Below are 27,960 nucleotides of genomic sequence, written 5' to 3'. Positions count from 1 at the left end.
CTGTTTCCCTAATTCCTGTGTAGCAGGGGGTGAGTGCTCTGACTGGTGTCGTAGCTTCTGAAATATTGGGCATGCCTGACTCTTCTTAGGCCTCTTTGCCTTTTTTTAAGTGATGGATGCCGCAGCTTCTCTAAAAATAAGAATCTGAGGGCATTGAAGTTGCTGGAAAGCAGAGTGTGTATGTTTTTTTCCTTTCGTATATTTCAAAAATGGCCAAAGTCTAACTGAAGCCATGATCCAGTGACCTAACTTCCTGGCGAGGCAGAGAAGTCATTTGAAGGACAGACAATACCAAATCCCCTCTGGTTTCTCCTTTCTCGTCTACCCTTTGGGATGTCCCTGCGAATGTCTGGGTGCACTGAGTCTCTAGCTTGAGAAGGTGACATTTGGAACCTCCCAGGATGTCTAAGAGTCAAATCCTAAGGCACTTCACCGTATCCAGTGACACTGAGGACCTTTCTGTTAAAAGTTAATTATTTTCATCATGGCTCAGATGATGGAAATCACAATCATTAGCAAAATCATTTTGTTTCCGTGTGCACACGTGGTGTATTGGCTCCAGACAAGTCAGATTAAACAGACCAGGCCCTGTTCTCACGGGACCTCAGCAGCTGTGTTCCAGATGGGCAACCAGAGGACATCAGATGCAAACATCAGCCAACAAGTGCAGCAAGGCCTCACGTTGCTTGTGGTCATCGGAGGAAATACCTTCATTAAGTCTTCAGCTGACAGCTGGGTCAAGGTCATTGACGTTTTGATTTTAGCTGTCAGTGTGACCTGAACATATGAAATTGGGATATCAAATTTGAATGAGGGTTTGTAGCCTCAGTTTTTATTTAAGATGAATCAAGTCTAATCTCAAAGAACTTTGTGGATTGACTGCTATCTGTGGTCAGTTTTCTTCTCTGTTCTTTTTTCTTTTTAAATCAGCACCACCAGAGTTTGCATTTACCATTCATCACTATCAACATTATCATCCTCTTAACTGTTCCTTGGGTATCTTTGTATGTCAGGCAGGCGCTTTATACAACTATCTTTAAATTTTTACAAATGCTCTGCTGTCAGGTCTCATTATTTCCATTTTAAGAATCAACCTACAGGCTTAACTTTCAAAGGGGCATATTAAGTAAAGTTGAGACTCAAAATGTCTAGACCCAGGGCTTCCCTGTGTTATTCTCCACTTGTTGGGTTGTGAACCCTGACTGCTCCTCTGGGAGGTTAGAGGTGATTCCTTTATTCAGTCATTTAGCAGCAGTTTACTGGGCCCTGTTCTCAGCACTGGCGATAGAGACATAACCGAGATAGCCGGTCTCTGACACCATTATGGTTTTGCACATTTGGATCCCAGGCAATAGCCAGTGAGTCGTAGGAAGGCTTGGGAAAGAGGACATAGTTTAGGGTTGTCTCAGTCTTCCTACATAGAACTGTTGTTTTTGAGTCACAAAGTTGTGTCCGACTCTTTGTTACCACATGGACTATAGCCCACCATGCTCCTCTGTCCATGGGATTTCCCAGACAAGAATGCTGGAGTGGGTTGCCATTTCCTTCTCCAGGGGATCTTTCCAACCCAGGGATCAAACCCTCGTCTCCTGCTTTGGCAGGCAAATACGGAGCTGTCTAGGAAGCCCAGACCTTAGGTGAGTGAAATCCGAAAACAGTTCTGTAATCCTTAAGTGTCTCAGAATTGCGAGCAGTGTTTCTTAAACTTCAGAGTCATTGTATGAATAAATGAGGATGAAAGAACCGGTGTGTTCCCAGACAAGAATGATGTTTTATAACGACAGGGAGCCCCACTGAAGTGTGACTCACAACCAGAACCCCAGCAGAACTGTACCTGACTGAAGCATTCCAGGTTTGCAGAGTGCTCAGCCAGAGGCTTCGTAGACGAGAACATCTGAAAAATAGGACTTCGGGGCTTCCTGGGTGCTATGGTGACCAACATGGTATTTTATGGAAGATGACACTTGAGTGGGGGAATGTTGAGATTTACTATAGTATAATTCAGTGTCAGGAAAATCTTTGGCTGCTGCTTCGTTTTGAGTAGATGCTAGATAACTTGATTAAATGTTTGATTGTTTGTAATATCAATGTGTTAGGATCGCCAGAAAGCACTGAATTGAGCCAACATACATTCACACGTCGTCAGTCACTTCTGTCTGGGTTGTGGTATTTAATTTAAACAAGAAACCATTTCTGCCAATTTTTTCAGATATACTATTAATTTTATTAAGCATCTGTGGACTGCTTTACCCTACTAGAATTATTTGGGAGTCATTGTTAGTGGAAGAAGAGATGGTAGCTTAAAAAAAATTCCAAGTGGAAATTTGGGGAAAATTGGGCCTTTAAAAGGTTTTAATGATAGTTTTAGTGCACTGTTAGGTGCCAGAAGAGAAAATGTATATGGTGCGAACAGCTGCCTATCTGCTATTCTGATTTCAAAAGAGATTATGTGTTTGCTTTTTGATGTCTGTCGACTTTAACAAAAAGACATGTATAACAGCGTACTTGTTTTTTTAATGTGCAAGAACATGTTTCAAGATTGGATCTCGCAACTGGCTGGCCATAGACGAGGAGAAATTTCAGTTTTCAGTTGAGGAAAGTCGGGGTGGGATTAATTAGTTCTCTGCGGCTCTGAATTCACTGTTGCTGTGAGCTGGTGACCTCAGTTTTAAGAATTCTTTCCCTCCCCATTGCCTCACATCCCTTCCGTCAACACCACCACGGTTACCACCCACACCGGCTTTCTCTTGGTCTTCTGGAAGATTCCTTTTCTGAAATGTTGCTTGTGTTATAATCTATCCCACATGCTTCCTCCCCCATGTGGCCTTGTGCAGCTTTATACACGTCATTCCTAAGCAGATGTTGCATTCTTTATGACTGGCATGAAGATGGCTTCCTCATCTGGCCAAGGGACCATTTCTGCTGGTTCCTGCAGTCTGTCTGTTGCATTCGGGTATTTGGGGCACAGGATGCATTTTTGTGCATCTTCCTTCCCGCAGTCTCAGTTGCCTGAGTCGTGACTCAGTTCAGTTTAGTCGCTCAGTCATGTCCGACTCTTTGCGACCCCATGGACTGCAGCACACCAGGCCTCCCTGTTCATCACTAACTCCCGGAGTTTACTCAAACTCATGTCCATTGAGTTGGTGATGCCATCTAACCATCTCATCCTCTGTTGTCCCCTTCTCCTCCTGCCTTCAATCTTTCCCAGCATCAGGGTCTTTTCAGATGAGTCACTTCTTTGCATGAGGTGGCCAAAGTATTGGAGTTTCAGCTTCAGCGTCAGTCCTTCCAATGAACACTCAGGACTGATCTCCTTCAGAATGGACTCATTGGATCTCCTTGCACTCCAAGGGACTCTCAAGAGTCTTCTCCAACACCACAGTTCAAAAGCATCAATTCTTCAGCGCTCAGCTTTTTTTTATAGTCCAAATCTCACATCCATACATGACTACTGGAAAAACCATCACTTTGATTAGACTGACCTTTGTTGGCAAAGTGATATCTCTGCTTTACTGAAGAGGCATAATTCTCTGACATTCTGTCTTTACTAGAGTATGTTACTCATTTTGAGGGAGAAAAATGTTTGTGGCCATCTAGTTATAAAACAGACATCTTTTTAATTCTTTCAGTATTAACTATCTTTTTGGTAATTTTGTTGCTTTATGTACTTACTGAGTGTAAACTTAAGAATAAGCAGCAGGGTTCTTAGAAATATGTACCAATCAGCGCATACACACCCCTATAGTATGGCTTTGGCCAGAAAGTTCGTTCAGGTTTTTCCATATCACCTTATGGAAAGCATCCCAATAGTATGTAAATCACAGTTAATGATTACATGTATTTGTTGTTGTTGTCTAAGTTGCTAAGTTGTGTCTGGTTCTTTGCAACCCCATGGACTGTAGCCTGCCAGGCATCTCTGTCCATGGAATTTTCCAGGCAAGAATACCATTTCCTTCTTCCAGAATCTCCAACCCGGGGATCAAACCCTACAATGGCAAGTGGGTTCTTTACCACTGAGCCACCTGGGAAGCCTGATTACATGTATGCCAGCCAAGTAACATATGAAGTGTCCTCCATGCTTGATGAACATCTAGAACTCTGTATCTGCACATTCAGGTAGGGCACAAGGATTAATTGACCTGATTATGAGGAAGATATAATAGGAAAAGTGTACTTTCTGGTCATTATACCACTGAAAGTGAGAATTTGGTATTTAAAAGGCAGACAGTCCCCTGTAGGTCTATGACAGAGTAATCTGATACTGAGGAAATGATAAATAGTTGAATAAATTGTTGATTAGTAGGCACTTTATTATATTCAAAATAGAATTCACCAGAAACATGTTAACGCACAGATACCCCATGTGAATTGAATATTAATAGTCTTTAAAAAGAGGGAATTTTGAAAAAAAAATTATTGACGTGTAGTTGATTTATAATACTACATTGGCTATATTCCCTGTGCTTTAAATCTATCCTTGTGGCTTACTTGTTTTATACACAGTGTTTGTACCTCTTAATTCACTACTCTCAATTTTTAAGTCATCTTTATTATGGAAATCATTATGTACTACTGTGGAACACTTCTTTGACTGTGTGGCATTCTACAAGTCAGAAGGGAGTAACTGGCTTTGAACGATGGATAGTTTTTCCCTTATTGCAACTCCTTGCAGTCCATCTGTTCGCTGAAGCTGTGGTGAGTGGAGTTAAGATTGCACTGGTTAACCTGTCAAAACCCACCTTCAGTTCTTCCTTCACACTCAGCAGTTGTTCAGGCTGTCTGTGTTCTAGAGTTAAATCCCTCCAACAAAGATGAGTGGTTATTTTTTGTGTTTCAGTTTCTTTTCCCCGAAGCTGGCAGCTAGCCACTGGGGTCTAGTGGAGCAAACAGCTGCCTGGAGGAACGACGCCATTGATTTTATTTCCAGGCCCACTGTGATGATTTCACTGAATGCTGGCTTAGAAAACCCTCTTGACTTCTTGGGAGAAAGGTATTATTTAAATGCCAAGTTTCTAACATGAAGATTTCTCTGTGCAGGAATAAACAGTGTGTTTGTGTTACTGTGCAAAAGGAGAGTTGGATGACAGAGGGGTGCAGTGCTGTTGGGAATTGGAAGGAGAAAGGGTTCCCAGCTTTCATCTTCATCTGACCTAAAGAATATTTCTGTACAAATGAAGCCAAGCGTGGTCCACGGGCGAAGCCCCTAATTGTATTTCCCTCATCAGGAAATGAAACTGGATAGCTGTACCTCCATGACTGATGGAGTTTCATGGTAGGCTTTCAAGACGTGATTGTGATTTGTTGTCTGGTTTGGACAGGTCAGTCCAGCCATTCTAAATCTATGGGGTGGTCTTCTTATGAAGGCAGAGATTTAGCGGGGGGGGATTTTTTTTTTTTTTTTTGAGAAAAGTAGAGGAATCAAATGAATCTGCCAGCCATGCAGGAGACCTGGGTTTGATCCCTGGGTTGGGAACATCCCCTGGAGAAGGAAATGGCAACCCCCTCCAGTAGTCTTGCCTGGAGAACCTCATGGGCAAAGGAGTCTGGCGGGCTACAGTCCATGGAGTCACAAAGAGTGGGACTCAACTGAGTGACTAACACTTTCACTTTGAGAGGAATCAAATACCGGGTCCCTTAGTACCTGCTTTGACCATGGGTGCTGATTGAGAAACTGAGATTTCCTAATCATAAGTAACCTGTTCCTGCGAATAATAAGGGAGACCTTGGCCTCATTCCTAATCTCTCCAGAGAGGTGTAGCCCTGTATCTGTGATTGACTGAATTAAATCTAGGCCCAGAGGTCAAGTGCAACATAAACAAAATCAAAGGCTCAGCCAACTTCTCTCAGTGGCCTTCCTTGTTGGTGAGGCTCTCATTCTTGTAAGCCTCAAGTCCGTGAAATGATTCTTGCTGCTTCTCTTTCTCCAAATGGCCACTGAAATACTCAAATCTCTGTCTAATTTTATGCTCTTCAGTCTCTCCTGGCTGCGGGAACCTTATTTTAGGCATTTCTTATACCTGTGGACCTCTAACATCCTCAGCTGGTTCTCAACTTACAGCTAGAATTCCTTCACCTACCTCAATTAGTGCTTCACCCCAGATGGATTTTGGATATTAGCTTCACATTTCTTAATTTGCCTTCTGGTTGTAGCTCTCTCTCAGCCCTCAGTTTTGATACTGTTTTGGCACTCATCTCTGGTTTCATCTCTTGCTAAAATTCATTCTTGCTCCTCACACAGCGCTGCCCTTGGTTACTCTGGGAAAAGTTCCCTTTTTTCGGTCCCTCAGGCTCCCAGAACCTGGTCCTGGCTCAGACACTGTAGCCAGTGTTACAGGGAGCTTGGCTCTGTGCTGTGAAGGGAACTGGACTTTATTCCTCTCCACAGAGATGCTGCCACCCCACGTGTGCTTGTGTAAATTCCAGCCTTCTTTTCAATCCACTTCAAATCCCACCTGCTCCATTAAGCTTCTCAGTACTGCCAACCCACAGATTTTTCTCTCTCTTCTGGATACTTTCTAGAACACTTATGAGCTGTCCTATTCTCTTGATACTTACTGTTATTGTTTAGGATATGTCTAGGCACAAGGCTGATCAGTGGTAAAGAATCTGCCTTCAGTGCAGGAGATGCAGGTTCGATCCTTGGGTCAAGAAGATCCCCTGGAGAAGGAAGTGGCAACCTACTCCAGTGTTCTTGCCTGGAGGATACCATGGACACGAGTCTGGTGGTCTATGGTCCACGGGGTCACCAGGGTTGGACACGACAACGATGAAACAACAAGGCATAAGGGTGAAATGAAATTACTATTTATATACATTCACGCCTCCCCCAAAATCTATATGCATCACTTATAGATGATCACTTATTAATCTATAGCAGTCACACTGTGCATTTTATCACAGAGCTGGACATTCAACAGACAGGTATCTCTCAACCCTTCTCAAAGCCAAGAGGTCACAGGAAGAAAGATAAACTGACCCTGAACACAGAGTTTTAAAATTCTTCCCTTCTCCCCCCACCCCGCCCCAGTACTTTATTCTATAAACTAAAAGTCCACACTAGCTGACGAGCATGGCTCTAATCCATTCCATGAATACAGTATCCTGAATCTGGTCCTCATATGATCTCTGCACAGGCTAAAAAGTACAAATAATTTTTTTCACAAGTGCTTCACATAAAGCGAGGCTTGAGCAGATTTTGATCACTAAGGTAGAAAATCTTGCAGGTCATTTTCCCTGTCTCAGGAATTTTTAGAAGTGAAATTTATACTCCTTACTTGCCAACTTGAGTTAATAATTGATGTTTGCCTTGTATATTGCTCATTCCCAGTATATGTCGTATACATACATAAGTGTGTGGTATATGTACATTTGAGTAAGCAGTTGTAGCTTCTATTTCAGGATTTGTCAGGATTCAGTCCTTAGGTGCTTTAAAAACTTTCCCTATTCCTATGCCTGCAGGGTTTCATTTTGTTTTGTCCTTTTAGGAAAGTGGAGATTGGAGTGAAGTTACTTGTTTGGAAGATTAAATCCTTTTGAAGTGAAGAATAAGGTGTGGGGAAAGTTGTGTTGCTGTCCGTGGTTCTGATTTATGTTGCTGCTAGAAAAGACAGATTTACTTGGCAAACCCACCATGATTGTGGTTTACAAAGGGATGATGATAAAAGATAACGAGAGAGAACTACTTTAAAACAATGTTAAAATTTTAAATATTGACCATGTTTCACATGTGTGTTTGTGTGAAAGACTGAGTCCATGGAAGTGGTTCTTAAGTAGCATGTTTTGATGAAAGGATAATATGCCTCAAGGATGATATGCTGCCATTTATGTAGAAAAGGAGAACATAAGCACACACTTAATGCATACATACACATGACATACACATATATAAACATATACACATCCTTTTATTACATACTTTCAAATACATTTGGGCGTTTGAATGATATAACTTCATCACCTATTAAACCATTAATTTTTTAAAGTTCATACTTTCTACTTTTAATATTTCCTATTTTAAAAATTCTGCAAGAAACTAGAACTGTTTCAAAATAGCAATGAAAGACCTCTTACCTGGCCTTTACCCCAGTGTGGTCTGGCAAGCTCTCAAGAAGTTAGAATGAAGTTAGGTAGTCCTACAGATGACAAAAAGAGATGAAATGTGACATAGATATATGACATTGTGGTGTCTGAATTTGTTATGTAAGTAAATTTGTTATGTAAGTAACAAATGTAAGTAGGGAAGATAAATCTAATACCAGTGTATTGGTATTCTTTAAAGACCCATTGAGAGTGAAGCACTGGGGAAATGATGCATTTTTTCTCTTATTATTATACAGTTCAAAAAAGAAAGAAAAATGTAAAATATATTAAGAAGAAATAGACATTGATTTAATATCTCAATTCATTCAAAGAAAGGAAGCCAGTTGATTAGCATTAACCAGCATGGCATGGTCAGTTTTCTTCTGCTGGTTTTCTAATAGGCTCCAGTGGCTGCGATACAACTAGAGTTTGAAGAAGATAAAAGTAGAAATAGAGGGCCCTAGTGGCTTAGAGGGTGAAGCGTCTGCCTGCAATGCAGGAGACCTGGGTTCCGTCCCTGAGTCGGGAAGATTCCCCTGGAGAAGGAAATGGCAACCCACTTGGCAACCAGTACTCTTGCCTGGAAAATCCCATGGATGGAGGAGCCTGGTAGGCTACAGTCCATGGGGTTGCAAAGAGTCAGACACGACTGAGCGACTTCACCTTCACCTTCAGAGGGCAGAAGAGCAAAGTCCATGGTATCTCAAACCTGACATGAAATTTCAAAGCCAGTTCAGCTAATACATCAAGCTTGCTGTGCAGAAATCAAATAATTATTTCTCTGTTTACCCATCCTCCCTCCAGCCTGGCCCTCCTCGTCGATACCCTGTTTCTGGTAATAGTTATTCTCCCAGCCATCCAAGCTCAAAAGCCTTAATTTCTTTCTAACCTTTCTTAGTCTTTCAAGTGAAACCAGTAGTCAGTTTCACCAGATCTTGTCTCTCATTATCTTTCTTATCTTCCCTATCTCTTAATCCTGCTGCACTCCCCATGGCTTTGACCCTTACCTCTTATAGACATGGGTAGTCTCTCACCCGGCTGCCACTCCAGGTAGTAGAGTGCAGTGGTTGCAATCAGATTCCTGGGTCTGTCTCTCTACCCCACTACTCCTTAGTAAGGACAGGATCTCAGTAAGATAGAGACTCTCTAGCTTCAGTGTCCTCAGCTCTTAAATAGACATGAGCTCTTAAATGAGGTAGTTACCTCATTTTTCCCCAGGTCTCTGCTTGCATTCACTTCCTTAGAGAGGTTTTTCTTGACTTCCTTCTCTGAAATAGCATCCATATCACTCTGTCCTTTTACCTTGCTTTTTCTTTAAAACATTTGTGACCACCTGACATTCTGTTAAATGGTTGGTTGGTTGTCTGTATTCCTACCTCGGATGTGAGTTCCATAAGACATAGGAACCTAGCTTGTGATTTTGTTCATGGGCATACCTCAGTATTTAAAAATTCTTGGAGAATATGAGGTTGGCCAAAAAGTTTCTTTGGGCTTTTTGCCCCATCTTCTAGAGAAACTCAAACAGACTCTTTGCTCAAACCAATAGTAGGTGCCTGAAAAGTACATGCTGAATGAATGAATAGATAAACATACAGTCTGTTGTGAGGATTAAATGATACTTTCATCCAAGTGCCTGCCCAGTGTGTGAACTTTCACAGTCACCATCACCATTTTCTCCTCTAGTTGATCCTAAGTCCCCACTGATAACTTGACCTTCCCCAAATTACTCTGCTTCAAACCGAACAGTGACTTCCTGTTGCCCCTCCCAGGTTGGGTGACAGGTTCTAGCTCAGTGCCCAGCTCTCACTATGAAGAAGACCGAGCTATGCTGTAAGAGTCTGAGATTTCACTCTCCTTACCCCAGATTTCATGAGAGGGCCGCTACCAAATCCTTGTCCCAGAGCGAGTTACTACGTTTATTACCTGGACCATGAGATGGATCTGCCCTGTACCTCGTAAGAGACATCACCTGTATCATCCAAGGCTATTTTGCTATACATGCATCTTTGTAAAGATGGTTTAGGACTCACTCTGTCTCAAGTAGAAACCTCATGGGGAACTGCTCCTTAATTCTGTCTGTCTACGCTTATCTTTCTGACTCTTGCATTTATCCTGTATTACCCCAAACTGAAGCACATGTCAGTTTCCTTTGTATCATGCGCTTTCCTTGCTGTATGCTACATGTATGCTTTTCCTTCTAAGCTCTCCCAGGTAAAACCTCATCTCATCTTCAGATCCATCTTTTTCTCCATGAGATACCTGCATAGTCTCCCCATTTGCTTCCTTGGGGCCTGTGCACTTATTAGTGAAATCTTTCTCTGATCTAAATAGGAGCCTGGCGCCGCCCAGGAATGCCAGTCCCTTTGTCATTATCACTGTGACTTGCAGGTACTGGTTTTTGGTCTGTCTGCCCCTTCTAGTATCTAAGCTCCTTGGGAGTAAAGACTATGAATGTTTGATATTCTGCTGTAGCCTCAGCCCCCCTAATCAGGACCTGCCACAAAGTGTATGGTAAACAACTACTGGTTGATCTTGTGAGTTGGTTTTCTATTAGGGAACAAGGTGGTAGGAGACCCAGCTCCCGCACCCCCCAAAAAAGTCTGAGTATCTTCATTAAACGATTCTGTTGAGGAATCATTTTTATTAAAAATTTAATATTATAAATTTATTTTCTTTTTTCAGCTGTATTGGGTTATAATTGACAAATAAAATTATACGACGGAGAAGGCAATGGCAATCCACTCCAGTACTCTTGCCTGGAAAATCCCATGGACGGAGGGGCCTGGTAGGCTGTAGTCCATGGGGTCACTAGGAGTCGGACATGACTGAGCGACTTCACTTTCACTTTTCACTTTCACGCATTGGAGAAGGAAATGGCAACCCACTCCAGTGTTCTTGCCTGGAGAATCCCAGGGACGGGGAGCCTGGCTGCCATCTATGGGGTTGCACAGTCAGATACGACTGAAGCGACTTAGCAGCAGCAGCGTATATATGTGTGAAGGGTTCCTCCCATCTAATGGACACATTCGTCACTTTAAATATTTTTCTTCTTTTCCTCTTTTCAGTGAGAACATTCAAGTTCTGTTCTTTTAACGAATTTCAATTATAATATATGGTGTTATCAACCGTATAACACTGTGCTGTCTGTACATTATATATAATGACTATACGACTGTAGTTGTATATAATGTATACAGCTGTAGTTGTATATAATGACTACAGTTGTGACTATGTAACTATGGAGTCACCACAGTGTACATTAGATCCTCAGATCTTATTTATCTCATATAATTATATTTATTTGGGGGTCAGTTTATGAAGTATTTCACTTACTCCGTGGCTCTTTCCAGGCTCCCAGAGGGGAATAGGGTCTCTCCATCTGCTGAACCTTAATCCTGCTTTTCTTGTCCTCCTCTGTGATGATGCTCCTGTTCTGCCTTTTATTATAGATGTTTATTCCCGGTTAGACTGTGATTTTGAGGGGGGCAGAGCCTTCCTCTTCCTCTGGGTCGCTTCTTGCACAGTCCCTTTAATGTAGTGAATGTAGGTGCTCTGTATTTTGTGGTGAGTGAAGAGACCAAGTCGCCTGGAATCCAGCACTCTTTTTGACAGTGGTTTACTTAGTTCTGCATCTTGGGTAATTGGACTGTACTCTTCGTTAGAATTTGGAGGAAATAACTGGTGCCAATTGGTAGAAACTGAGAGAAAAGAGATTTTGGCTAAATATAAGGGAAAACAAGGGCTTCCCAGGTGGCTCTGGGGTAAAGAATCCACCTGTAGTGCAAGAGATGCAGATTTGATCTCTGGGTCAGGAAGATACCCTGGAGAAGGAAATGGCAACCCAGTCCAGTATTCTGGCCTGGAGAATCCCATGGACACAGGAGCCTGGCAGGCTATAGCCCATGGAGTCGAAACAGTCAGACACAACTGAAAGACTAACAGCAACAAAGGAAAACAAGTGGAGTTCTACAAAGGCAGCGACTGCCTCAGAGACAGTGCACACGCTATCTCTGAATAAACTCGGTCACAGTACTCAGGCTGGGTGATTACTTAGCGGAAGGTTGGCAGCAGGTTCAAGTACACACAGGGTGTGGGGAGTGTGGTGTGGTTTGACTAGGGGTTCAAGGAAGTCCCTTTCACAGTATGGATTTTATGACTTTTTAAAATAAAAGACTTTTCTTTATTTGGCTTCCAGGTCTTAGTTGTGGTGTGCAAACTCTTAGCTGCGGCATGTGGGATCTAGTTCCTTGACCAGGGATCGATCCTAGGCCCTCTGCATTGGTATCTCAAAGTCCTAGCCACTCGACCACCAGGGAAGTCCCCTCTGACCTTGATGTGCATGTAATCTACCCATCAATCATATAATGACATCGAGCAACATATCCTGAGCCTAAAGGTACAGTAGTTTCTTTTCCATCCTTTAAGGTAGGGCGTTAGTTCTTTTGTCCTTTAAACCCCACAGCATTTGGAAACGTTTCTCCTTTTATTTCAGTATTGATTTAAAATGCCTGTCTTTCTAGGAAGCTGTGTACCCGTTAAGACTGGGAAGGAAGTCCAAAAGGAAGGAGATGCAGGTGTATGCACGGCTGATTCATTTTGCCGTACAACAGAAACCAGCACAACATTGTAGAGCAGCTGTACTCCGATAAAAATTAATTTAACTTTTTTTTTAATGGAGGCCATATCTTGTTTAGATTCCCATTCCCAGTACCTGACCTAGAGTCTTAGTTGAAGTTCATTGGATTTTTGTAGAGTGAATGAATTATCCGTCTGAGATTGATCTTTTCTCTATCATTGATAGTCAGCTTGTTTGGCTCGTGTGTGTGTGTGTGTGTGTGTGTGTACGCACATGTATGCTGTCTGTACCCTTCTGAGTGGCCCAGAAATACTGCCTTTCTTTCTCAATTGTTATCCCCACTACCTTGCCCCTTCTAAAATAAATACATCCTTGAATCCCTGATAATGGTCTTCTGCTGCTGCTAATACCAGTGCCTTTCAAAGAGGACAGTTCTGTTCTCAGAACAAGCTAGGACATTCAAGAAAAAAACATCTCAAAGTCTATGCATGGTGGGGGGTATTTTAAAAATTAAATAGCAGTTAACTCTGGCTCTCTCTAAAGTGATAGGAATGGAGCAGCAGGTGGAATTGTGGGTGTTTTTTAAATTTATTTATTTTTAATTGCAGGATAATTGCTTTACAGTGTCATGTTGGTTTGTACCAAACATCAACATGAATCAGCCATAGGTTTACCCATGTCCCCTCCGACTTGAACATCCCTCCCACTTCCCACACCTCTGGGTTGTTACCGAGCCCTGGGTTGAGTTCCCTGAGTCATATAGCAATTTCCTGTTGGCTGTCTGTTTTACAAATGGTAATGTATGTTTCCGTGTTGCTCTCTTCATTTATCCCCCTCTCTCCTCCCCCCCAGCCGTGTCCATAAGTCTGTTACCAATATCTGTGTCTCCATTGCTGCTCTGCACATTAGTTCATCGGTGCCATCTTTCCAGGTTCCATATATATATGCTTGAGTACACGGTATTTGTTTCCCTCTTTCTGGTTCACTTCACTCTGTATAATAGGCTGTAGGTTCATCCACGTCATTAGGACTGACTCAAATGTGGAATTGTGTTTTAAACCCCTGGGAGGCTCAGGTTTCCTGAGAAGGCCACCTTTGAATTCCGTGGAGGTAATGAAACTTTCGTTAAAGGTCTTTTCCCTCTTCTGTAAGATGGAGCCACTTTTGAACAGATTAATTCCCTTCTAAGGTTCGTTTTTTTTTTAATTAATCAGTAAACATAGCTCTTAGATAGCTATCGCTATAATAAGAACAGTATTGAAATTCAGAAAGCTGCTTTTGAGAAAAAAGAAGGCATTGTACTTTTAACTCTCAAGAAGCGTGAAGGTGAATAGTACCTCAGTGTTGTTCAATCTCAACTTGATTTTTCACTTCTCTAAAGCAAGCTTACTTTTCTTCTGCTTAAATCTGAGCAATTTCAGAGGAAAAACCAGTGTTGTGTGCTTGGTTGAGATTTAGTGAATGAATGAATAGAATTAAAAGAACAGTGGATTTCAGGAAATTGTCATGATTATTAACAAATTAGGGTGCATGTGGGTTTGGGGATGGAGAGTAATAGAATCTACAAAGGCTTTTATGATCTAAACTGACAGGAATCAAGTGAGACAAATGTTGTTAAAAAGAACAAATATTAATTTATCCATAAATGGAAATAATCCTTTGCCACTTGAAGATGGGAATACGGTTGAGCAGTAAGGTGATTCAAGGCTAGTAATTCAATTGGAATGATTGGTGAGTTTGGCAGTTAAGGACTCATTGGTGCTTTTCTTTCTGGTGTGTTGAAGAACTGAGAATTCTCCAGAGATGTTGATAACCAAGAAAGGCCCAAAATGAATCCACAAAGATTATGCAAACATGAGCTGAAGGGATTAGTGTAGAAGGAGAGGATATTACCTTCATTTTCTAAATTTCTTAAATAGCTATTGCTTTGTTTTGTAGTAATGAATGTGAAAGGAAATAGCTGGACTGTCCCATTATTTTATTTTATAGTAAAGAATATGGAAGGAGATAGCTTGACTGTCCATTATTTTATTTTATTTTATTTTATAGTAAATAATATAAAAGGAAATAGCTTGACTGTCCCATTAAGCACATTTAGCTTTTGGGTGAAGGGAAATGTGTTTCTGCTTCTAGAGCACCTTCCAGGTATCATGGTTGGAGATACCTTGTAAAGTGTTGCTGTACCAAGTCTGGGGTTTTAACTTCTTATTTTTTAACGTGATCCTCCTCATTCTGATGGGCTCCTACCCAGTCCACTAGAGTTCCAGAGAGAAGGGTATCTGTTCCCATCATCTTTGAATCCTCAGAGTCTGACATAGTTGCTGACAGGCAGAAGACACTCAGTAAATGTGGAAATGAACTGAACTGGTTTAATCATAAGGGACAGCGTTCAAGATGGTGTGCCCCCATGCGAATCCCATAATTTGAAGGAAAATGCAAACCTCATGCATAATGGAGGAACGGATTAACGTAATCCTTGGATGGAAAGGGAATGTTCATTAAAAAAACAAATGAAATAATGGAGTCTAACCCTCACATGTCAAGACCGCCTGAATGGGTAGATTTCATAGCAGATAAAGGAATTGGTACTGGGATTCTTAAAGGCTGTGAACCAGATTATTATTTTGTCATCTTCTGAGGTGGGTCAGTCAGTACTTGATGGGTTAGAAGCAGTATTAAAATTAAAATCAATTTTTCTTGATTCTTACTCAGATTTAATTTCTGCTACATCATTGCTGGTGTTTAAGTCCACCAATAATGTAATAAATCCATCGGTGAACATTAGACTTAAACACTACGCCTGTGTTGAGACTTTTGTTCTTGGATGTGCTTATTTTCCTTGTGTTTGCTCTCCAGTAGTTTTTTTAGTAAATCAAGGTATTTAAGGTTGACTAAGAAATCCTATTTTTCTCTATTCCATGGACTTAATTATTTAGAAGAGATTAGTAAATGATCAACTATTAATGGGCCAGAAGAGTTTAATGATGACATGGGATATGTGGTAAATTTTATTCAATTATATTATGAAAGTTTAACAATGCATTAAACGTAGTTAAGTACCAGTTATGTGCTGGAGCTGGCTTAAACCAGCTTGTTAGAGCTGACTTAAAATTTCAAGAGTTTTCTGAGCCAGTTGTTCAGCAGATGGTAGCTTGAGATTGGTCATAGATATCATGCTGGGAATATTTACACCACAGACATCAACAGTTGCTTCAAATCAAGACTTCCTCACAGTCCCCACCCTGAAAGCCAGTTGCTCAACGTTCCAGCTCTCCAGTGGCAGTGAGTCTTATTTTTATTAAATGATTTTTAAGTCAAGTATAATACTTTAGGGGACTTCCCAGGTGGCTCACTGCTAAAGAATCTCCCTGTAGTGCAGAAGACATGGGTTTGATCCCTGGGTCGGGAAGATCCCCTGGAGAAGGAAGTGGCAACCCACTCCAGTGTCCTTGCCTGGAGAATTCCATGGACAGAGGAGCCTGGCAGGCTGTAGTCCATGGGGGTCTCCAAAGAGTTGGGCACAACTGAGTGACTAAACAACAAAAATAATATGTTCAGTCAGTTCAGTCGCTCAGTCGTGTCTGACTCTTTGCAACCCCACGGACAGGAGCACACCAGTGATGTCCAAAATAGGATGTTAGAGTGGTTCTTTTTCATTTTTATCATGACAGTTCTATGATTATTGCTACTTTTACTATCTTTCCATAGGGTAAAGATTATACTTTTTTTTTGAAAAACACTTCTTAAAAACTGCAAATATAATTTTAAGGAAAACTAAATTATATAATTGAATAATTTAGTAGATTTTCTTCCCATCTTTAACTTTAGATACAATTTTCATGAAATGAAATCTGTTACACACAAAAATAATGTAAAAGGTTGATAGATGATTAAGATAGGAAAACAAGAATTTTCATTTAATCTTTAAAATAGTAGCTAGCTCAGAGTTCTGGTAGACCACATGGGATAGCCAGGGAGCTGTGTTAAAGGACTTGGAGCATTAAAAAGTAGCCTGGACAAAGAATTGGAAAGTTTATTTTAGAAAGTAATACTTTAATGGAAGGGCTCTAGCAACAGCCACACTCTCACAGAGCATTCAGTGTCTCCTGAAAGTTTGCTGGAAGCTTTCAGATAACCATCTCCCCTGTCAGGTCATTAGGGTTTGGAGATAGATTGGCGAATTCTCAGAAAATAATCAGAATACGCTCATGTTTCTTAGGAGACCATACTTGCCTGAAATGCTCAGGTGTAGTACCAAACAATGGAAAATAATACGCTCAGCCTCTTCAAACCAGCATCTTGTAATCAGCCAGCCCAGACAACAATGGCTTTCTTTTTTCTTCAGTGCTTTGTTACATTTTCTTGGGCTTACCATTGTCTTTGTGGTGTGCAGGAGGATAAGATCCAACGTGAATGGAAGTTATGAGATAGAGTTTAAAGGGGGAGGGAAGAAGCAGAATGGGATAAGAGGAGATAAACAACGAGGGGTAGAAAATACATGAAACTGCTCCCAGTGGCCCTCGCTTCCAGCCCAACAGTCCTACTGAGTAGATTTATGAAACCAGGGCCGTTTCCCCAGCGGAAGGAGGCAGAGAACTGAGTCTTGCCCACAGGTACTATGACCCCTGGCTGATAAATACTGAAGAATATTCCAGTTGTAAATTTGAATGCCATGAAGGCTTTCAACCAAACAAGGAAAAAGAGTTGATTTCCCCCAGAGCTCACAGTTGATTCTTAGTAAAGCTGAAACGAATGATGAGATGTCTTTTATTTCCCGACTTAGTGCTGCTTCTAGTGTCTAGTGCCTTGTGCTTGTAGGGCACTGAATTGAATATATAGCCTCGTTTTAAGTCTGCAAACACCCTGGGGATTGAGTTGAATGAGACATTCTACCTTATGTCTCTAATGGGCTCAGAGCCCCACCCTTGTGAGGGAAATACAAGACTGAGAACATACACACAATCCTCATCATCGGGGGAATATTCTGAGATCAGATAGTTGAAACGTAATTTATATTCCAGAAACATGCAGGAGGAAGTATGAGCAGAATTATTCCATGTAATTGACAGATACCCGCTACTACATGCGTGTGTTCTCAGTCGCTTCAGTCCCAATAAGATGAAAATGTTATTCGCTCAGTCATGTCCAACTCTCTGTGACCCCATGAACTGTAGCCCACCAGGCTCCTATGTCTATAGGATTCTCCAGGCAAGAATACTAAAGTGGGTTGCCATGCCCTCCTCCAGGGGGTCTTCCCAACCCAGGGATCAAACCCACATCTTATCTCCTGCATTGGCAGGTAGGTTCTTTACCACTAACGCCACCTGGGAAGCCCCATCCAGAGCTATGTGGGTTTTCTTGGTGACTCAGATGGTACCTCAATATAAAATAGGTAACTAATAAGGACCTCCGTATCACACAGGGAACTCAACTCAATATTCTGTAATGGCCATATGGGAGAAGAATCTAAATAGGAGTGAATATATGTGTCACGGATTCACTTTGCTGTGAAACTAACATAACATTGTAAATGAACTATATGCCAGTAAAAATTAAAAAAAAAGAGATTTACTCCACATAAAGTAAAATATTGTCTTCAGGTACTTATTAGGAAGTATAATAGTTGTTGGCTCCCCAAACAATATAAACAAGGATTTTATAATTTTTTTTAGTGGTTTATTTCATGGACCAAAATGTAAACTGTTCTGGAGAACTTTGGCAGTAAAGACTTCTTCCCTGGTTAATGGTTTCCAGTTTTAGCCCATATCCAGTGCTGAATATATCAGTTGGCTCTGTGTTGGCTACCACGGAATATTTAGCCAGAGAAAGCCATGATTTCAGCCGTGGAACGTGGGGTTTAGCTGCCTTGCAGAAATGTCTGTGGTTCTGGCAGTCCCTTCCGTGGGTAGATGCAGCTGTCTTTTCATTCTGACAGCTGACTTTCATGCCTGTGAGCTTTGATTTTGCTTTACTCACTAACCACCATTGCTGGCCTTTTGGTGCCGTATTTATGGGTTTGGAATTTCCAATTTCAATTTCATTCTGATGGTCTTGTCTCATTAGTCCCAGTCCTTCTCCCTGAAGTTAGTTATTGCATATAATTCAAGTCAGGCGTTTCTAAAAATAGGAAGTGAAGAATCATTAACTTAAAAGGAATGGGGTCATCACACACTCCCCTGAGGGCCCCAAGTCTTGGATTTCTCTGTTAAGAAAATTTGATGCAGCCACTTTGTAGAAACGTCCCACTTAATTTTCTTTGCCATCACCTGTTTCTCACGTGCTCTATGCTGGCACGGCCATCCGATTTCAGAGCAGAGAGTTAATGAAGTTTCAAGCTGCCGATTTACTTTTTGGCTTCTTTGGGGATGTGATTTATGGATCTGGGCAGTGCCACAAAGTCATGGGAGTATTTTAAGGAATGTGCCAGATTTAGCATTGTCTGTTAAACCACAGTCATAAAATTACCACTGTTCAGGCACTCTGGCTGTGTATGTTATAATTTGCATTAATTTAGGTGCTGTTGAATGATTAGAGAACCATAAAGTGCCATTAAAATTACTTAGCAATTTGCATTGTGACATTCAAGTTAGTCATATGTTTCCAGCTAAATGTTAGGCCACAGGAAAGTATGTGTTTGCTTCTGCAAGCTTACCAGGCAAGGAGGGGAAATCATTAGAAAAGAAAGTAAATATTCATCCCAACCAGTTCTAATGACTTCTTTTATCAAACCAGACTTTAGGATTTTGTAATGATATTTGAGGAATCTTATTTAATTATAAACATAAGATTCATTTTTAAAAGGCCACACTGCAAAACGGACACTAGTCATCTCTTTTGGAATTGGGCTGTGTTAACCTAAACTGTGCTAAAAAAGAAGTTTCCATTTATTTTAATATGCATTTATGAGGCTCCTTTTTTGAGCAAGGAACTTGTCTCTGAGGAACAATTATTTTATAAGTTTTAAAACTGAAATGTGCAGAGTCAGATTTTGACTGAGAAGATTTATACTGTTTGAAATGTTTTAAACTTATATTTTAGCCATTAATTTGCTTGATTTTTATTCCTTTATTTTTTTTCCTAAAAAAAATGTATATGTCTACTAAAGTACTTGTACTGGTACCTGGAATCTATTTGGAAATGCATCAAAAAAGAAGATGGATCTTGGGAAGATAGAGCAATGGCTAGGTAGATAGATCTTCATGAGACAAAATATGGTGAAATGTCAGTGGCAGAATCTCAGTGTTGAGTATGCAGTTTTCTTTCTTTTAACTTGACTGTGTATTTGAAGTTTTCCAAAACGAAATTTTGGAAAAAATAATACCCCCATTCAATTTAGAAATAGAATACTATCTCTTTCTCTGAAGCCAGTTTAATTTTAATGTAAGGAAGATATTTCTTTTTATTTGTAACAAAGTTATAGGAGCTTAGGAATCAAATAGTAACGTAAGATTTTTTACAAAGCAGAGGGTTTGTTGACCCTACCTTTCTATGCAAGTCCTCTTCCCTAGGCTTTCATTTTTTAAAAGCTATTTACCTCCATAAACTTCAAAAATATGCTGATTCTTCTATTTCTTGACTTACCTTCCATATCTTTTGCTTAATTTTCTCCCTCATCCTGAGATATCCTTATCACAAATATTTATTAAGTCAGTAGTTAACATGTGAATTCTGTTGCTGAATCAATTAGTATACTATCATTGTTTCGTTTATTATACAATCTGCTGTTTTTGCTTAGAGTTATTAATTGTTGCATTTTTTAAAAATGCTTTAGTTTTCTATGTATATATCCAAATGCTTCTGGGATATGTGAAACACTAATCAAATGACTTTCCATCAGAGTATCTACTAATTCTGTTTCTTTTGGAAACCTTTCTTAGAAAGCTCCATTCTCCTACTCGTTAGATTGGGTTGAGCTATTGTTGGCCTTCACAACTATCATTCCCTTCACAGTTTCCGTGGGACCCTCCTTCTGACCTTTTAACTTCTCTATAGTGAAAATTGGATGCAAAACCAACTTAACTACTTAAATATTAAGTGTGGGATGCTGTTCCATTTAATTTTTCTTAAAAATTTTGCTTGTGCTTTGCAGGATGTGGGATCTTAGTTCTCAGACCAGGACTAGAACCCATGCCCCCTGCAGTGGAAGCTCAGAGTCATAACATCTGGACAACCAGGAAAGTCCTTCCATTTGATTTTTAAATTGGTCACAATTTAATATGAGTTACCAAATAATATGCTTCTTTGGAAGAAAGTAACTCATCTTAGTAATTGAATATTAGATGTATGTTAAATGCATTTTGAATGTCTTCTCACCAGAAGCTGACGAAAATGGAGTAGTATAAACAAAACATTTTTCCTTTTTACTTCATGCTTTGACTTGATTTAAAGTGAATGAATCTGAGTTCTATTATGATCGCCTTTGCTTCTTCAAGATACAGAATGCATCAGCACAACTTGCATGAGAGGCTTCACTAGTTGCTTCCTTGAGGGCTGTTCCATAAGGGAATTCATCCCTCTTCCACAAGGGAAGCCCCTGCCTTGGCAGTGTCGTCCTTAACATTTAGCTGTGTTTTATGGGTTCCTGGCTGGTGATGCCCTTTGGTTAGCCCTGTGCACAGCATCGCTATTTGAAGGTTCTCTCTCCTCAGTGATTTACAGTCACTCTCACTGTCAGTTCTTTTCTCAAGTAAAAGTTCATGCACAGAAGAGCAATGGCTAGTGCTTGCGTGGGACATAGAGAGAGGTCACTGAGGCTGGGTGATTGTGATTTTCTAAGGCCAGTGGTGGTTACGGACCTGGCCACTAGTTTCTCAACTGAGTTAATAGGCAAATATCCTTTCTTTTTTTGGAGGGGTGGGGGCATGGGTGGGGGGAACTTCCCTGATAGTTCAGTTGGTAAAGAATTCGCCTGCATTGCAGGAGACCCCGGTTCGATTCCTGGGTCGGGAAGATCCGCTGGAAAAGGGATAGGCTACCCACTCCAGTATTCTTGGGCTTCCCTTGTGGCTCAGCTGGTAAAGAATCCACCCGCAATGCTGGAGACCTAGGTTTGATCCCTGGGTTGGGAAGATCCCCTGGAGAAGGAAAAGACCACCCACTCCAGTAGTCTGGCCTGGAGAATTCCATGGACTGTATAGTCCATAGGGTGGCAAAGAGTCCGACACAACTGAGGGACTTTCACTTTCACTTTGATTTCCTGATGGCTCAGACAGTAAAGAATCTGTAAAGAATCTGCCTGCAATGCAGGCGACCCAGGTTCAATCCCTGAGTCGGGAAGATCCCCTGGAGAAGGAAATGGCAACCCACTCCAGTGTTCTTGCCTGGAGAATTCCACGGACAGAGGAGCATGGGTTGCAAAGAGTCGGACACGACTGAGTGATCATTACTTTTACTGTCCTTTCTTTAAATCAGGTTGCAATAAAAAGAAAGGAAATGTGAAAATTATTTTATCCTCACTTTATCTTGTGAGACATAATACACGTTTCTGCTGCTATCCGGAAGTTGTTTTTGTTTAGTCGCCAAAGAGGGTTCGGATGAAACCTTCCGTAAGCCAAAGCAGCAGTTACCTTGGAATGAGTGTTGCTCATGGGTGCACAGAGTAAATCCAACATAAGGCGCAAATGCTCACAGACACAGTTCAAAGCTACGGCGACTTGATGCTGAGACACCGAGTGTAGTTACCAGGGAGGGAGTTTGGCGGTGCCACTGTCTTACTGCTCAGGGTGTGCACTGCCTCTGTGAGAGGCAGAGAATGAATGCAGTCCCTACTGCAGAATGAATGGGGGGATTCCCTGGCAGTCCAGTGGCTAAGACTCTGTACTGTCAATTCAGGGGTCCTGGGTTCAATCCCTGGTCAGGGAACTAGATCCCATGTGCCACAATTAAGGGTTTGCATGCCACAGTGAAAGCAACAAAAGATCCTGCATGCTGCAACTAAAAAAAGATCCCGTGTGCCACAACTTGCAACTAAGATCTGGCACAGCCAAATAAATAAATGCTAAATATCAACAACAGCAACAAACGCTGAAAACTACTTTGCCCTTTATGTTTTCTTCATAAAAGTGAAAATCCTTTATGGATTTCTTTCACTTAGTGAAAACAGAAGCTAATGTAGTTCTTTTGTAAAAGCAAAGTGACATAAAGTGAACTTTGGAGAAAAGCAGGGCATACCTGTGGTGACTCCAGCCATGAAATTAAGAGACACTTGTTCCTTGGAAGAAAAGTTATGACCAACCTAGACAGCATATTAAAAAGCAGAGACATTACTTTGCCAACAAAGGTCCGTCTAGTCAAAGCTATGGGTTTTCCAGTAGTCATGTATGGATGTGAGAGTTGGACTATAAAGCTGTGTGCCACAGAATTGATGCTTTTGAACTGTGGTGTTGGAGAAGACTCTTGAGAGTCCCTTGGACTGCAAGGAGATCCAACCAGTCCATCCTAAAGGAAATCAGTCCTGATTGGAAGGACTGATGCTGAAGCTGAAACTCCAATAGTTTGGCCACCTGATGTGAAGAAGTGACTCATTTGAAAAGACCCTGATGCTGGGAAAGAGTGAAGGCAGGGGGAGAAGTGGATAACAGAGGATGAGATGGCTGGATGGCATCACCAACTCAATGGACATGAGTTTGAGTAAACTCCGGGAGTTGGTGATGGACAGGGAGGCCTGGCGTGGTCACAAAGAGTCAGACACAACTGAGTCAACTGAACTGAACGGAACCTGTACAGACATCCATGTTTGAGAAATTTTGACTATGCTTGGAACTAGCTTGTGACACTGTCACACAGTAACTCTTGAGTAAGTATATACAACTGGTAGTCGTGGTGGTGGTGGTGGTGGTGGTTTAGTCTCTAAGTCATGTCTGACTCTTTTGCAGCCCCATCAACTCTTTGGCAATCCCAGGGACTGTAGCCTACCAGGCTCCACTAGGCTCTTCTGTACATGGGATTTCCCAGGCAAGAATACTGGAGTGGGTGGCCGTTTTCCTCTCCAGAGGATCTTCCTGATGCAGGGATCGAACCCATGTCTCCTACATTGTGGGTGGATTCTTACCACTGAGCCACCAGGGAAGCTCCATACACACCTGGCTGCTGCTGCTGCTAAGTCGCTTCAGTCGTGTCCGACTCTGTGCGACCCCATAGACGGCAGCCCACCAGGCTCCCCCGTCCCTGGGATTCTCCAGGCAAGAACACCGAAGTGGGTTGCCATTGCCTTCTCCAATGCATGAAAGTGAAAAGTGAAAGCGAAGTCGCTGAGTCTTGTCCGACTCTTAGCGACCCCATGGACTGCGGCCCACCAGGCTCCTCCATCCATGGGATTTTCCAGGCAAGCGTACTGGAGTGGGGTGCCATTGCCTTCTCCGATACACACACCTGGAGAGAATGCCAAATGACCCATCACAAGTGACCTATACTTGTTTTGTATGTCACCAGCCCTTTAAGGACTAAAGATCTGAGCCACTGAAGCAGAGCTGTGGCTTTCCCTTTGTCACAGCCCCCATCTGTCCAGTCATTAATTTGAAGTGGAAGAAGCGGAGTAGCCAAGGCAGTATTGCCCTTGCTTCTATTTTAGGAAGTAGCAAAAGAACAGGAGACAAAATTATTAAAATCCTTATCGTTGCAATCAGTTTTGAGAAAGTACATTTTATATTTATAGTGTTTCTAAAGGATAATGCTTAAAACTACAGTTTATCCTGCTAGAAGTTAAACTATAAAATGTTTCCATAGGTGGATTTATAGAAACTTTCATTGTAGGGGATGGATTTAAGTCTAGGTGTGTGGAGGGGGCAAGGTAGGAGAAGCATGGTGGAAAAACTCAGTGACCACAGAGACTAAATACAGTATTCAAAATGCTTGCACATCTAGAATGAAATACAATTCTGTTTTAAATATTCTGGAACTTAGATTAAGATAAAGCAGCTTACTACATTTAATTTTCCTTTCTTTTTAACGTGCAATGGATTGACAAAATGATCTAAGTCTATTACCTGTGAAATAACCTCCCTACTAGAGATGGGGGAACAGTGTTTCCTAAGTGACTTAGGAAGTTAGTGGAGTCTGTAAGCTTCAAGGCAGAGGAAACTGTCCGTAAGCACTGGGTGTAGTTGATAAAGTTGTTTGCCATGGGGTGGAGGCCAACAGATCTGATGCATCCACGCATATATCCCAGAACTGAACAATAGGGGCAAATGGAGAGCCAATGATGGGAGCCAGCTTTCTCGCTGTTGGACTGGAATTTTACAGATTAAACAAGCAAAGAAGACAACCCACATGTTTATCAATTAGAGTTGGAGACATCAGTATAACTCAAGCTGAACTTAATATAGATTCAGTGTGTGTGTGTGTATGTGTGTGTGTGTGTGTGTTAAGTTGCACAGTCATGTTTGACTGTTTGCAACCCCATGGATTGTAGCCTGCCAGGCTCCTCTGTCCGTGGAATTTTCCAGGCAAGAATACTGGAGTGGGTTGCCATTTCTTTCTCCAATAGATGCAGATGGTTACATATATTTATAGATATGTGTATGTAGATGGGTTAGCACACATATACATATTTCCTTGCTCTATCAGATGAGAAGGTTGGAGGCAACAGCAACCCAGTAGCAATGATGCCTCTAGTGCTCAGATCTTGTTTTTCCATTCTCTGATGAAAGGAAATAGGGATCCTTGGAGAAATGGCTGATTTTAAGACTGGAGCAGGAAATATATATATCATGAGTCTGGGGCATACCTTCTATTGCCAGAAAGTAAGGAAGTGCTCCAAAAAAAACAAAACAAACCCACCCCCAGTGATAGAGGTATGTCAGAGGAACATGGGAGCCCATGGAGAGAACTCCCAGTGGCCAAGTGGCAGCAGTTTGAGCAACACCTTAAGTAAAGTGGTATTGGGTTATAATCCAAGGTACAAAGTGAGTGGATCCATAGTGATATAAATGATTAATTGCAATAAGTAAATAAATGGGAGCGAAAGGGCAAGTTTTCCATGCAAAAGAATTCTGAAAAATTTGTGTAGATACTCTCAAGGATCCGAAGCAGCAGTCCCAGGTTCTTTGGTGCGTGTGGGCAGCACGCAGTGACTTCCTTCCATGAGGGGCAGCATAGGAAGGAGAATGAAAGCTGAATTTTGTGGTTAGAAGCCCAACAAGCACCACCTCAGCCAGGTGATCCAGGTCAACATCAACCGTGATCAATCACCTTGATAGCACACACTCGTGATATGATGTGATGAGAACGGCACATTACCTCTGGGTCCCTCAAACCCAGAGCCCCATCTACTGAGAGAGATCCATCAGTTAATAAATACCTAGGCAGTACCCAGCAAAACTGTCAAAGTCATCCAAAGCAAAGATTAAGTCTAAGAACTACCATAGCCCAGAGAATCCTAAGGACATGAAGACTAAATCTCATGTGATATCATGGATGAGATCTTGGAAGAGAAAAAGTAGTTAAAGTTAAGAAGAAAAAAAAAAAGAGACTCTGAATAAAGTATGGACTTGAGTTAAAAATATTGGCTCATTCGTTGTTATATAATACAGGGAAAAATACTATAATAATAATAAGATATTAATAATCAGGCAAACTGGCAGTGGAATATATAGGAACTCTGTGTACTATTTTTGCATTATTTTCTGCAAATCTAAAACTATTCTAAAAATGAAGTTTATTTTTTTAAAGGTAGGTGATTAGATATTCATAGCAAAAATCAAACCAATCAATAATAGATATACAGGTTTAATTTACATTTGAGGCATTTTCTCTCTCATTTAAAACTAGAAAAAAAACTAAAAGAATATTGGGGAGTCCGGCTGCTTGCCACTCAAAAGCCAATAAATAAGCCAGGTTGGTGAAAAGAAAAGAAAAAGAAAAAAAAAGTATTGAGGAAACCCCACCTAGAAATATCTCATAGATTCCAATAGGTAGGAATCCATTCTAGGTTTCTAACTGATAGGCTGAAAGTTTTCCGTGTTATATAAATGTCTGGTACTTGGTGGGACTATCTCAGTTTTAAATTTAGGGCAAGTAATGTATGCATTGTTAGACATTATTAGATACTGAGTTCAGAAGACATTGAGTGCATGGTTCAGTCCGTGCGGCAGTGTATTTATGGCTCTTAGTCATCCCTTCCGGATTTTGTGATAAAATTAGGTCTTTGTCTAATGGAATCAAAGAGTGTTTTTTGGCCCTGTAGCTTGTTTTGAAGCTGGAAGGGCAGTGGGTTTGTGTGTGTACATATGTGTGTAAACACATACATGCTAACCATTTCTATACAACACTGTAAACAAAACATTTCACCAAGAAAATTGACAGGCGTTTTAAATTAAAAAGGAATTTTGAAAGACAGTGTTTGCCCTCCTGGTTGAGCTTTAGAAGAAAGCAGTGCCGGGGGGAAAAAAAATCACCAATGTTCGCACATTTTTGAAGAGTGTGAATTTTATTCACCAGTTTGCTTTTTATACCGGAGGCCAGCTGCTGCCTTTGGACGGGTGCGGCGTTTCCACCAGAATTGTCTGCAGCTCAGTATAGCTCTAATGCCAGAAGAAATCCAACCAGATTATGTCCTTTGATTTTCACAGGTTTTCTTTGGAAGATCTGGCGATGGGTTGCATTTTCACACTTCAGAAATACACGGTTGGCCAGGAGTTATTTCTGGAGTTTTCTTTTAAAGCCTTATATGTTTGTGAGATTCTCTGTGTTCCTAAATCAATTTCCTAGTCATTCTTTACCTGAAGTGAGAAGTTTATAAATATATATATATTTTTTTAAACTAAGTCACTTTTAAAGTTGAAAACTGCATTTTCTAGAACATCTGAAAAAGTTCTCTCCTCTAGGCATCCTGACTAATGAATGCTAAGTCATGTAAACTACCTTCTTCCTTCATAGACTATGGTGCTGCCAATCATAAAATGCTGGAAATAAATTCTGCCCCCAGGGGGTTACTTCCTAAAACAGTCGACTGAGATTTTTCGCTCTGGAGCCAGAGGCGCTTCATTCAAGTCTCAGACCTGCCGCATCCTGGTTATATGCACTCAGACATCTTTCCCTTAACTTCTCTTTGCCTCAGTTGCCTTATCTGCAGAGTGAAAGGGAAGAAGAGTGTCTAATGCACAGAGTTGTCTTTGGTGTTAAACAAGACAACTTTGTACCATGTTTGTCATAGCACACAGTAAAAATGAAGTAAATGTCAGTTATGTTCATTATCATGACATTGACATCAATAGAAAACACGCCAGGACCTCCCTGAATAGTGCCGCCAAGTGTCTGACTTCTGAATGATCAACTGTGCATCTGTTGCTTAGGAACACAGGGGAGGA

The 27,960-nt window shown here is 41.2% G+C and overlaps 1 protein-coding gene across 3 annotated transcripts in view; it reads left to right on the top strand.

Annotated features, from left to right (window-relative positions):
- The window catches only part of DCLK1 (doublecortin-like kinase 1), a 347,554-nt gene that overhangs the window by 75,962 nt on the left and 243,632 nt on the right, over positions 1-27,960 (top strand). The gene's annotated exons all lie outside the window — the stretch shown is intronic.

This window comes from Bison bison, unplaced genomic scaffold (assembly GCF_000754665.1).
Source record: "Bison bison bison isolate TAMUID 2011002044 unplaced genomic scaffold, Bison_UMD1.0 scf7180017864048, whole genome shotgun sequence".
NCBI lineage: Eukaryota > Metazoa > Chordata > Mammalia > Artiodactyla > Bovidae > Bison > Bison bison.
The sequence above is the reverse complement of the archived record's forward strand: the minus strand, read 5'-3'. Positions and strand labels throughout refer to the sequence as shown.